This window comes from Schistocerca piceifrons, chromosome 11, assembly GCF_021461385.2.
Source record: "Schistocerca piceifrons isolate TAMUIC-IGC-003096 chromosome 11, iqSchPice1.1, whole genome shotgun sequence".
In the NCBI taxonomy this organism is placed as follows: domain Eukaryota; kingdom Metazoa; phylum Arthropoda; class Insecta; order Orthoptera; family Acrididae; genus Schistocerca; species Schistocerca piceifrons.
Genome location: NC_060148.1, coordinates 12549645 through 12563889, shown reverse-complemented (window position 1 = coordinate 12563889; position 14245 = coordinate 12549645). Strand labels below are relative to the sequence as shown.

The 14245-nt window shown below is 44.2% G+C and overlaps 1 protein-coding gene across 1 annotated transcript in view; it reads right to left on the bottom strand.

The window, feature by feature from the left end:
- The window catches only part of LOC124720216, a 199118-nt gene that overhangs the window by 55811 nt on the left and 129062 nt on the right, over positions 1–14245 (bottom strand). The window lies entirely within an intron of this gene.

Below are 14245 nucleotides of genomic sequence, written 5' to 3'. Positions count from 1 at the left end.
GAAGAGACCAGTCTACACAATAAAAATGAGTACTTCGTGACAGCTGAAAATCTGTGACAGACCCGGATTTACTGCTTACCACTGTGAAAATACGAGGTGGAATCCAAAATTTTCGGTACTGGTGCTGCCATCTGGAAAGTAGGAGTAGTAGATCTCTGCACCTCTAGGTGGCGAGAGCTGCATATCTGACGAGTCAGTGTGCGGAGTGACATTCAGCTGGGAGGACAAGTTGAATGCCCACAGTGATTTTCACAATACTCTCTGTTTGGTGTGTGGCGATTTTACCACAGATCCACTAACAGAACAGCGCATGTATATCAAATTCTGTGCGAATCTCGGGAAAAGTGCTACGGAGACCCTCGCAATGATTGAACAAGTGTTGGGGGACAGAACACGAGCTGTACTCGTGTGTTTGAGTGGCACTCTCAGTTCAGGGCCGCCCGCACACACGTCGAAGACGATGCTCACACTGGAAGGCCCATTAGCCGGACAACGCCAGACACTGTTGCCAAACTTCAACAACTGGTTCGTGCGGATCGACGACGAACCATTCGAGACCTTGTGGATGAAGTGGGTATTGCTTACGGGACATGTCAACTGATGTTGACTGACGAATTGGCCACACATCGTGTCGCCGCAAAATTTGTGCCGAGGGCCTCGACTGCCGATCAGAAGGCACAGCCTGTTGGAGTGTGCAGGGACCTTCGTCAGAACGCATCTGATGAGCCGACCTTCTTGTCGTGGGTTATCACCGACAATGAGAGCTGGATTTATGGTTACGACCGAGAGGTAAAGCAACAATCGTCCCAGTGGAGGAGCCCGGGCTGTCTGAGACCCAAAAATGCGAGACAGGTGAAGAGCAAAGTAAAGAGGACGATCATTGTTTTCTTCGATACAGAGGGAATTGTGCATAAAGAATTCGTCCCACACAACCAAACAGTGAATTCCACATACTACTGTGATGTTCCGCAATGGCTCTGTGAAAACAGGCGGCGATAACGGCTCGAACTTTGACGTCGAGGGAACTGGCTGCTGCATCATGACAATGGGCTCACCAGGACCTTTTCCGCAAAAAACAACACTGCAGTTGTACCCCAACCACCATACTCACCAGATTTGGCACCTTGCGACTTTGCGCCATTTCCAGAACTGAAACTCAAGTTGAAAGGCCGTCGTTTCGACAGTCTAGAGCAGATTCGAGAGGCATCACTGGCGGTGATAAACACCCTCAAAGAACAGAACTTTCAGAAAATGTTTGACCAGTGGCAGAAGCGCAGGAGGATCTGCAACGAATTGCTGCATGGTGCAGGGAATGGCAATTGAATCTCAATGTAGACAAGTGTAATGTGCTGCGAATACATAGAAAGAAAGATCTCTTATCATTTAGCTACAATATAGCAGGTCAGCAACTGAAAGCAGTTAATTCCATAAATTATCTGGGAGTATGCATTAGGACTGATTTAAAATGGAATGATCGTATAAAGTTGATCGTCGGTAAAGCAGATGCCAGACTGAAATTCGTTGGAAGAATCCTAAGGAAATGCAATCCGAAAACAAAGGAAGTAGGTTACAGTACACTTGTTCGCCCAATGCTTGAATATTGCTCACGAGTGTGGGATCCGTACCAGGTGGGGTTGATAGAAGAGATAGAGAAGATCCGACGGGGAGCAGCGCGCTTCGTTACAGGATCATTTAGCAATCACGAAAGCGTTACGGAGATGATAGATAAACTCCAGTGGAAGACTCTGCAGGAGAGACGCTCAGTAGCTCAGTACGGGCTTTTGTTGGAGTTTCAAGAACATACTTTCACCGAGGAGTCAAGCAGTATATCACTCCCTCCTACATATATCCCGCGAAGAGAGCATGAGGTTAAAATCAGAGAGATTCGAGCCCACACAGAGGCATACCGACAATCCTTCTTTCCACGAACAATACGGGACTGGAATAGATGGGAGAACCGATAGAGGTACTCAAAGTACCCTCTGCCACACACTGTCAGGTGGCTTGAGGAGTATGGATGTAGGTGTAGATGTAGACCAGTGTGTACGTGTGGATGGGAACTTCTTTTCGAGGGTGGTGGTGACCATTAGTCCAAAGGTAAGGTTTTTAACAGATGGCCACACCAGTCCCGAAAATTTTGGATAGCACCTCGTATGTACCATCAGCCATTATTCTTGAAAGATTTTATTTACCTGTAGGCTACTTGTTTTGTTTTGTATGTTTGGGGAGGGGGGGGGGGAGGGGGGAGAGGGGGAGAGGAGGGGGGAGAGAGAGAGAGAGAGAGAGAGAGAGAGAGAGAGAGAGAGAGAGAAAAGAAGCAGACAGAAATTGAACCCGCACCACCATCATGGTAGTCGTAATCCTCAGCTACTGCACTACACTCTCTTTGTCAACACAGGACTAATGTCGCAAGTGGAGGAGGTATGCACTGAACTTCAACATCGATTTTCTCGGAAATCAGGGGACGTCACATGAAAAGCTGCTAGCCAGATACTCAGGACAATTCCCTCCGCAACATACCTAAGACTCGTCACAATCTATGTTTAATAGGTTTGATGGTTCCCCTGTGAATGTCTGTTGTTTCCTACTACCTGTTTACATGTTTTCAGCCTTCTTTGCATGGGTACCAACTTTTGTAGTTCTCACAACATAGGTCTGTACAGTTTTGTATGTGACATGTTTTCCTATTTTCTTTTCAATCTAAGAAACACAGTAGAGTCCTATTAATCCAAACTAATTGTGATCGGACCTTGTTCGGATTACCGATTTGTTCGGATTAGGCAGAATTACGGTAAGGGGTTTCTAAAATGAAGTACACCAAGCAGATAAGTAGGTACACCATGGCAACAAATGGGAACAATGGCTCACTCTCACTCCGTGCCCTTGTTGTTGTGCGTTGTTGAGACCTTTGTAATGTCTGGGGTCAGTGCACTGCCAGTTGGCTCGCAAAGCGCTCCCTTATGTTAGTTATCGGTTGCTGGAATGCATAACACTTCTATTGTACTCATTCAGGTGTAGTGGTGTATGCATTTTCGTCATGAGTAAACTGTAGTGGTTAATAAAAAAAAAAAAAAAAAGAAAAAGAAAAGGTTGAAAATGTGGGAAGAAATCGTAAGTGAAAATGGGTTTTTTAAAATCGTTAATGACCGTGAAAAAAGGGAAAGAATGAAAAGCAAATCGGACTTCGTATTACAGAAAAGCTATCGGACTTCGTGATTCGGAAAAGCTATTGTTGGGGTGGTCCTTGTGGCGTTTTTGAGCAAAAGTTAAACCAATTTCCACTACAAAAAGTATTATAAAAGAACAGAGAATAACAAAATGTAACTGACAGGGGGAAATGGCGTAGATAAGAGTTCATACTTTACCAGGTTAAATGTCTTCTTTCATGTGGCGTCCAGGTCTTCAAAAATCTCCTACTTCATTTCTGCGCGAAAAGTCTGCTCCGAAATCTTGCAATAAGTTTCATTGTCCAGGAATTTCTAATGTATACAAAACCGTCTTGATCTTAAATACAATTTATTTTAGTTGCTTCTCTCCATCCTCCGAATTTCATAACAACGTCCACAATGTCTACACATTACAATCTGATCAAGACTAGCTATTAAGTTTTTTTACGTCAGCATCAGATCACATCTGCCTTAAGCTTCGGCTATCAAGAGACAATCAAGAAATGGATAGAAAACAAAAAAAAGAGTTACAATTTTAGTATTTTCTCTGCCGTCGAGCGCTCATACCGCTGCGACGGCACAATTCATGTCTGAGGGAACGAGTGCAGCGCGGCGAAATTCAAAGTCTCGCTACAAAACGCAAACATAAAACGTTACATCTCAAAGAAAAACTGAATGCTTTGAAGTGGATAAGAGATTGGTGAGAATGTTTCTAAACTGGCAACGGAACTGGGTGTTGGTAAAGCAACCATTTGTGATTGGAAGAAGAACCGAGTGAAGCTCGAACAGTCCTGTGCAATGTGGTTGGGGAAAAAACTGTAAATTCGGCAGATTCTGAAACACTACCAGTACGATAAAGTGGACGAAGCTCTTTTCCTTCGGTCTACGCAGGAAAGAGAAAGGGGAACTCCTTTGAGCGGAGCACTGGTTCAGGAGAAGGCTGTTTACCTGAACAAGTTAATGAATGGTGACGAGTCTTTTAGTGCGAGGACGGGTTGGTCAGACTGATTAAAAAAACTTCACAGAATCCATGAGCTAACAATTACTGGAGAGAAGCTTTCTTCTGACTGTGATGTAGTGAAGGAATACTTGGGTGAGTTTGAAAAAATGATAAGAGAGGGAAAGTGTTCTCTCCGACAAATTTGTAACACTGGCGAGACTGCCTTTAATTTTAGGGCATTTCCAACAAAAAGCCTGCAATCAAAAGCAGAAGACCGTGCTCCCGATTGTAAAATGTGCAAAGATCATGTGACTTTATTAGCGTGTGGCAATGCTGCTGGTAATCGGAAGTATGCGTACGGAACGATTTGAAGTGGAATGATCATATAAAACTAATTGTTGGTAAGGCGGGTACCAGGTTGAGATTCATTGGGAGAGTGCTTAGAAAATGTAGTCCATCAACAAAGGAGGTGGCTTACAAAACACTCGTTCGACCTATACTTGAGTATTGCTCATCAGTGTGGGATCCGTACCAGGTCGGGTTGACGGAGGAGATAGAGAAGATCCAAAGAAGAGCGGCGCGTTTCGTCACTGGGTTATTTGGTAACCGTGATAGCGTTACGGAGATGTTTAATAAACTCAAGTGGCAGACTCTGCAAGAGAGGCGCTCTGCATCGCGGTGTAGCTTGCTCGCCAGGTTTCGAGAGGGTGCGTTTCTGGATGAGGTATCGAATATATTGCTTCCCCCTACTTATACTTCCCGAGGAGATCACGAATGTAAAATTAGAGAGATTCGAGCGCGCACGGAGGCTTTCAGACAGTCGTTCTTCCCGCGAACCATACGCGACTGGAACAGGAAAGGGAGGTAATGACCGTGGCACGTAAAGTGCCCTCCGCCACACACCGTTGGGTGGCTTGCGGAGTATCAATGTAGATGTAGATGTAGATGTAGATGAAGCTGTTTTGAATGCTGATCGGCAAATCTGCTACGCCCAGAGCTTTTAAAACCTGCAACATGAATTCCCTGCCCGTATATTATCGCAACCAGAAAAAAGCACGGATGGACGGTAAGCTGTTCAAAGAACCGTTTGACTGCCAGTTCGCTCCGTCTGTTCGACGGTTTTGTAAGGAAAATCATCTGTCTCCACGTGCAATCCTTCCGACTGATAGCGTGCCGTCTCACCCCAGCACTGAGGAATTACGTGATGGAGAAATTGTGGCAAAGTTTTTGTTGCCGAGTGTTAACCACTTCTACAGCCGGCGGACCAGGGCGTGCGGCAAACATTAAAGCTGATTTACCAGAAAACAATTTTTTAAGAATGCTGATCCAAGATGATAGCATTACTTTAGTGGACAAAATAAAAATACCAATATGAAAGGATGTTGTTTATTGGGCTGCTGAGGCATGGCAGAATATTTCAGAAAATACTGTGACAAAATCGAGGAGAAAACTGTGGACATCTCTTGGATTTCAGGACAACCCAGTGGAAAATGAAGAGTAAAATCTACTACAAATGATACAGACAGCCCCCAGATGTGAAGAAGCTAGTGAAGGAGACGTAGACGAGTGGATGGCAGCGGGTGGGACATGTGTGGAGAACCTCACCGACGCTGGTTTAGTTGCTGCTGTGACTCGAGGCCAGGACAAAGTGGACTGCTGTAACGGAAGCGACAAAGGAGAGCTGGTGTCATACAGTGATGCAGCAGAAGCCCTTGACTTCACACTAGATTATTTGGAGCAACAGCCCACTGCTACATTTGCTGATTTGATGTTTATGAGACGATGGCGCAACTATGCGTCATATAACAGACTGTCTCCATTACACCAAAAAACAATGACTGAGTTTTTGTCATTTAAAAAGTAGGGATACAATGTCCACTGTATTTTAGTAAGTTTGACAGATTTTCATTCATTGTTGTGCATGTTTAAACCCAATGTTTTCTTGCCAATTTTTCTAATACATGTTTACTGTACTGTATAAATTAAAAAGGGAACCTCCCCATCGCACCCCCCTCAGATTCAGTTATAAGTTGGCACAGTCGATAGGCCTTGAAAAACTGAACACAGATCAATCGAGAAAACAGGAAGAAATTGTGTCGAACTATGACAAAATAAGCAAAATATACAAACTAAGCAGTCCATACGAAACATAAGCAACATCAAGGGCGATGTGAGCACAACAGCGCCGTGGCCCCCTGGTTAGCATCAGCAGCTGTGGAACGAGAGGTCCTCGGTTCAAGTCTTCCCTCAGGTGAAAATTTTTTATTTTCAGACAATTATCAGAGTTCAGGCACTCACACATAATCAACTTCGCTCTCCAAAATTCCAGGGCATGTTCAAATTTGCTTGGACATATGCAGGATTTGACGGTCTACATACGGAAAAATTTGAAAACCTTAAAAACATATGTTTTGACAGAGCACAGAGAAAACTGTGCGACTGTGAAACTGTTGCATTTATTTGTTGAAGTTTATGTGACACACTCTTATGTTTTCATCAATTTTTTGGAAGTGATTATCACATCCACAAGAAAACCTAAATCGGGCAAGGTAGAAGAATCTTTTTACCCATTCGCCAAGTGTGCAAGTTAGGTGGGTCGACAACATATTCCTGTCATGTGACGCACATGCCGTCACCAGTGTCGTATAGAATATACCAGACGTGTTTTCCTGCGGAGGAATCGGTTGACCTATGACCTTGCGATCAAATGTTTTCGGTTCCCATTGGAGAGGCACGTTCTTTCGTCTACTAATCACACGGTTTTGCGGTGCAGTCGCAAAACACAGACACTAAACTTATTACAGTGAACAGAGACGTCAATGAATGAACGGACAGATCATAACTTTGCGAATGTAAAGAAAGTAAAATTTTCAGTCGAGGGAAGACTTGAACCAAGGACCTCTCGCTCCGCAGCTGTTCACGCTAACCACGGGACCACGGCGCGCCTGTGCTGATATCATCCTTGATGTTGCCTATGGACTACTCAGTATATTTTGCTTATTTTTTCATAGTTCCACACAACTTCTTCCTGTTTTCTCGATTGATCTGTGTTCAGTTTTTCAAGGCCTATCCACTGTGCCAACTTATAACTATATCTGAGGGGGGTGCGATGGGGAGGTTCCCTTGTTAGACTAACATTTTTCATGTTCAGATTAACCGAACGTTCATATTAGAGGGGTTCATATTAGCTGAACTGCTGTAGTTCATTTTGATGCTACGCTCAAGTTACAAAATCCTACCTTAAACTATTTTACACTCAGTTTATCGTCATCATTGTCTACTACTTCTTTGAATATGTTTTTCGTACATTAAAACTGTAACTTTTTACACCATCCCTATTAAAACTACTTTACAATACAAGGTGATTCAAAAAGTGAGAGCAGATTTTAATTGCTCATTACAAACAAATTGTGAAAAATAAAATCACGCTCGTGTCAGTGGTAGAGGAAGGCTCAAAATTTTATGTTCACACAGACACCACTATTCCATACACTCAACATCAGCATCATGTGTTGCTTGACAAACATCAAAACAGTAGTCCATTTCATTCCACACGTGGATTAATAGATGCCTGTTTACTGAATCAACAGCGTCAACAATTTGATATGTCAGTTCCTGAAGAGTAGCTGCCACAGGTGAGACAAAGATTCTGTCTTTTACGCACCCGCAAAGAAAAAAACTGCAAAGTGTGAGAAATGCACGTTGCATTTTAACATTGGATTGGCTTTATGCAACTTCCAACACACAAAATTATTTCTCTTGTGGTGTAGTCACCAATATGTTGCAAACAAACAGTAGTGTAGCTGTGTCAAAAGTTTGAACCTTCCTCTACCCGGCGACATGTAGAAAGTGTTTTATAGTTTGTCTGCAACAAACAACTGAAATCTGTTCTTTCTTTTTGAATCACCTGGTACTTCTTATTTTCGATTTCTTGCTAAATTTGTTTCTTATCTTGGATGTTGAAAATGTAGGTTTGCTACATCCTGTTACAGTGATACCATTGTGCGCCGTAGTTGTCTTAAATAGACCTGGTACTTATTCCTTTCATCTATGAACTACTGTTGTTCATACTAGTTTCAAGTTCATAATTATTTAATTGTATCTATCATTATATAAACAATCTAGTAGAAAGCGTCGGATGCTCTTCAAGGCTATTTGCAGATGATGCAGTAGTCTATACCAAAATAGCAATGCCAGTAGATACTAAGAATTTGCAGAACGACCTGCAGAGAACTGATGAATAGTGCAGACTCTGGGAGTTGACCCTCAACGTAAATAAATGTAACATATTGCGCATACATAGGAAAAGAAATCCACTACAGTACAGCTACACAATTGATGACAAACAGCTGGAGACAGCGTCTGCTGAAAAATATCTAGGCGTAACTACCCAGAGCGACCTTAAGTGGAATGACCACATAAAAACTGATATTGGGGAAAACAGACACTGGACTCAGATTCATTGGAAGAATCTTAAGGAAGTGTAACTCACCCACTAAAGAAGTGTCTTTATAAGGCACTTGTTTGCCCGATTCTTGAGTATTGTTCATCTATCTGGGATTCCTATCAAGTGGGACTGATAGAGGAGAGAGAGAAGACCAAACAAAGGGTGGCGCATTTCGTCACAGGATCATTAAACTGGCCAGAGAGCGTTTCGGAGATGCAAAACAAACGCCACTGGCAGGCATTACAAGAGAGGCGTTGTGCATCACGGAGAGAGTTACTACTGGAATTTCAGGACAGCACTTTTCAGGAGGAGTCGGACAACATATTAATTCCCCCCTACATACATGTCGCATATTGACCACAAGGACAAAATTCGAGAAACCAGAGCCAATACAGAGAGGCTTACTGACAATCATTCTTCCCACGCATTATTTGTGAGTGGAACAGTGTTGGAGGGATGAGACAGTGGTACTGAAAGTACCCTCCACCACACACCATTAGGTGGCTTGCAGAGTATGGTGTAGATGTAGATGTAGATGCAGATGCAGATGTGTGATGCAACAGTTTTACTGTACGGGGTGGTTATAATTAAACTTCGCTACTAGAGACGGCCCCCGGGAAAAACAAGTGATCGCAGGACAGTGAAACTTTGTGGAAAAATTTGTAAGAACATGCAGAAGAGAAATAATAAATAAACCACTGAAAGAGACACATTTTAATTCCACCTGGGATGGCAACATTTGTTAACGGCATACCGCATTTATGTTATGGGTTACAAATGTTGCTCAATGTAACAACCATATACATCCACGTCAGCCTGAAACTGCACCACAATACAGTTTAACAATCGTTTGCAGCAGTTTTCGAACGGTGGACTGTAGAATGTTCAGCTGTCGTGACACAGCTCATGCGCTGCTCGACCATCGCACATTGGGCCCAGCGTTCTCAACCGTGGCACCAGAAACTCCTTCAGCAATTGGAAGCGTAATTGGCTGTCGGCTTCTCTCAGGAGAAATCCCCAAATCGCCAGCCGTACGCCCTTAGTGTGTCGATACTTGCAAAGAGCAGTGGCACTATTGCTGTTATTTTCATAAAACGCCTTTACGAGCTATTTATATTAACTGCAAATATTCCAGAATGCTTGTATTTATGCAAACACTGAATATTCTAGAAGACAGAAATATCGAAAAGATATTTGAAGAACCCTCCAGCTTCTTCTCTGCAACAAGTGAGGGTACTGTTTGGTACATTCTGGGAACAGTCATTCAAAAATAAACTGCTGTCAGCTGCACATGAATTCCAAATGCAGGATTATGACCAATTTTGTGATATCAAATCACATCTTCAGGTGTACATCTACAAGATAGAAAACATACAATTTACATTATGAAAAAAAAGGATACCTATCCTAATAATCTAAGCTCTTTGACAACCGACATGAAATACTCACATGTCAGTAAAACACTAAGCCCATGATATGGGAAGGATAGGGACTCAATGTTCTCAAAATAAAATACTGTTACCTGTAATAGATCAAACAGCTATGCATCGTAGATCAAACTGATCTGCTGAAAATCTGACATGTTAAAAGCATGTCAACCTACAATGATAAGAACAAAATATGAAAACAGGAAAAGGTAAAAAGTCCCAGACTGTTTTTTGCTCTTTTCATGGTAGACTAATGTGCTTTTAACATGTCAGTTTTTCATCTGGTCAGTTAGACGTACGAGACAAAGCTGTTTGATCTATTACAAATAACAGTATTGTATTTTGAGAAGGTTGAGTCCCCCTCCTTCCCATATCATGGACTTAGTGCTTTACTGATGTGCGAGTGTTTCATGTTTATTGTCAAAGAGCTTACATTATTAGGACAGGTATCCAGTATTTTATCATAATGTCAACTGCATGTTTCCCATGTTGTAGATGTACACCTAAAGAGGTTATTTTCATCATGGCAGCACCACCAGCAACCGTTACGAAATTGTCTCTAATGAAAAACAGCCCACTGTGGGTTGTTTTTCATTCGAGACCTAAAGAGGTCATTAGATATCGCGAAACTGGCCACGCTTCTATACATAAAGCTTCATTTACAGCTGAAAGTGGTTTACTTCTGAAACATGGATAACTTCATCTGCAATTGCCCTCAACAAAGTCTATCCAGAGAGTAAAAGACATTATTCAAAACTTTTCAATATGGGAAAACCAAATTTTACCCTATACATTTTAAAGGCACACTCTTAAGCTATTTTTCTACATAATTGCCAAGTTAATTGAGGCTCTTTTCATACTGTGGCATGTAGTGGTTAGTAAAAAAGAAAAAGAGAAGAGAAGAAAAGAAAAGGTTGAAAATGTGGGAAGAAATCGTGAATAAAAAGGGGTTTTTAAAATCGTTAATGACCGTGAAAAAGGGAAAGAATGAGATGCAAGTCTGACTTCGTATTACAGATTAGTTATCGGACTTCGTGATTCGGAAAAGCTATTGTTGGGGTGGTCCTTGTGGCATTACTGAGCAAAAGTCAAACCAATCTCCACTACAAAAATTATTTGAAAGAGAACAGAGACTATCAAAATGTGATTAACAGGGGGAAATGGCGTAGATAAGAGTTCGTCCTTTACCGTGTTAACACTCTTGTTCTCCAAATATTTCCTGTTTCATCTCTGCGTGAAAAGTCGTAGCTGCTCCAAAATTTTGCAATCGTCCAGGAATCACTAATTTATACAAATCAAAACCATCTTCGTATTGAATGCAATTTATTTTACATTGCTACTTCCATCCTCCAAATTTCATGGCAACTTCCACAATACGTCTGCACATCAATGAGTTTTTTCGTCTTAATCCGACCACAACTAGCTAATAAGTTAAGCTTCCGCTCTCAAAGACAAAAGCGGGTAGAAAAAACAAAAAAAGTTACAATTTTAGTACCTTCATTTTCTTATACACTCCTGGAAATGGAAAAAAGAACACATTGACACCGGTGTGTCAGACCCACCATACTTGCTCCGGACACTGCGAGAGGGCTGTACAAGCAATGATCACACGCACGGCACAGCGGACACACCAGGAACCGCGGTGTTGGCCGTCGAATGGCGCTAGCTGCGCAGCATTTGTGCACCGCCGCCGTCAGTGTCAGCCAGTTTGCCGTGGCATACGGAGCTCCATCGCAGTCTTTAACACTGGTAGCATGCCGCGACAGCGTGGACGTGAACCGTATGTGCAGTTGACGGACTTTGAGCGAGGGCGTATAGTGGGCATGCGGGAGGCCGGGTGGACGTACCGCCGAATTGCTCAACACGTGGGGCGTGAGGTCTCCACAGTACATCGATGTTGTCGCCAGTGGTCGGCGGAAGGTGCACGTGCCCGTCGACCTGGGACCGGACCGCAGCGACGCACGGATGCACGCCAAGACCGTAGGATCCTACGCAGTGCCGTAGGGGACCGCACCGCCACTTCCCAGCAAATTAGGGACACTGTTGCTCCTGGGGTATCGGCGAGGACCATTCGCAACCGTCTCCATGAAGCTGGGCTACGGTCCCGCACACCGTTAGGCCGTCTTCCGCTCACGCCCCAACATCGTGCAGCCCGCCTCCAGTGGTGTCGCGGCAGGCGTGAATGGAGGGACGAATGGAGACGTGTCGTCTTCAGCGATGAGAGTCGCTTCTGCCTTGGTGCCAATGATGGTCGTATGCGTGTTTGGCGCCGTGCAGGTGAGCGCCACAATCAGGACTGCATACGACCGAGGCACACAGGGCCAACACCCGGCATCATGGTGTGGGGAGCGATCTCCTGCACTGGCCGTACACCACTGGTGATCGTCGAGGGGACACTGAATAGTGCACGGTACATCCAAACCGTCATCGAACCCATCGTTCTACCATTCCTAGACCGGCAAGGGAACTTGCTGTTCCAACAGGACAATGCACGTCCGCATGTATCCCGTGCCACCCAACGTGCTCTAGAAGGTGTAAGTCAACTACCCTGGCCAGCAGGATCTCCGGATCTGTCCCCCATTGAGCATGTTTGGGACTGGATGAAGCGTCGTCTCACGCGGTCTGCACGTCCAGCACGAACGCTGGTCCAACTGAGGCGCCAGGTGGAAATGGCATGGCAAGCCGTTCCACAGGACTACATCCAGCATCTCTACGATCGTCTCCATGGGAGAATAGCAGCCTGCATTGCTGCGAAAGGTGGATATACACTGTACTAGTGCCGACATTGCGCATGCTCTGTTGCCTGTGTCTATGTGCCTGTGGTTCTGTCAGTGTGATCATGTGATGTATCTGACCCCAGAAATGTGTCAATAAAGTTTCCCCTTCCTGGGACAATGAATTCACGGTGTTCTTATTTCAATTTCCAGGAGTGTACATTTTCTCTGCCGTCGAGCGCTCGTACAGCTGCGACGGTACAATTCATATCTGAGGGAACGAGTGTAGCGCGGCGAAATTCAAAGTCCTGCTACAGGCATGAGTTTTTCAATACCATCTTTGTAGAAATCTGATATATGCAATTAAATTTTGGGAACCCACCTAGCAGAAAATTAGTGGCAACCGAACGTCTCTGCCACAACTCCACACACCGACCTCTGTGAAATTTGGGGAAAAAGTTTCAAAAGTTCTGTAATCGTGAAATGGCAATTTTCACAAATTTTGTCATCGATTTTCAGCGTTGGTCACGTCTGCCACAGAAGCTGAGTGGACAGTGCGCCAGCTCGTCACGCCGGGGGGCCAGGGTTCGATTTCCAGCTGGGTGGGAGATTTCTCCACTCAGGTACTGGGTGTCTGTGTCATCTTCACCATCAGCATTTCATCCCCACTGATGTGCAAGTTACCGAAGTGAAGGCGATCAGGTCTACCCGCCGGGAGGCTCTACATCTACATCTACATCTACATTTATACTCCGCAAGCCACCCAACGGTGTGTGGTGGAGGGCACTTTACGTGCCACTGTCATTACCTCCCTTTCCTGTTCCAGTCGCGTATGGTTCGCGGGAAGAACGACTGTCTGAAAGCCCCCGCGTGCGCTCTAATCTCTCTAATTTTACATTCGTGATCTCCTCGGGAGGTATAAGTAGGGGGAAGCAATATATTCGATACCTCATCCAGAAACGCACCCTCTCGAAACCTGGACAGCGAGCTACACCGCGATGCAGAGCGCCTCTCTTGCAGAGTCTGCCACTCGAGTTTGCTAAACATCTCCGTAACGCTGTCACGCTTACCAAATAACCCTGTGACGAAACGCGCCGCTCTTCTTTGGATCTTCTCTATCTCCTCCGTCAACCCGATATGGTAAGGATCCCACACTGATGAGCAATACTCAAGTATAGGTCGAACGAGTGTTTTGTAAGCCACCTCCTTTGTTGATGGACTACATTTTCTAAGGACTCTCCCAATGAGCCTCAACCTGGTACCCGCCTTACCAACAATTAATTTTATATGATCATTCCACTTCAAATCGTTCCGCACGCATACTCCCAGATATTTTACAGAAGTAACTGCTACCAGTGTTTGTTCCGCTATCATATAATCATACAATAAAGGATCCTTCTTTCTATGTATTCACAATACATTACATTTGCCTATGTTAAGGGTCAGTTGCCACTCCCTGCACCAAGTGCCTATCCGCTGCAGATCTTCCTGCTCTCGCCACACGTTTCATTTCATCATCGCTCACAAGGCTAGACCTACCACTAAGGTCC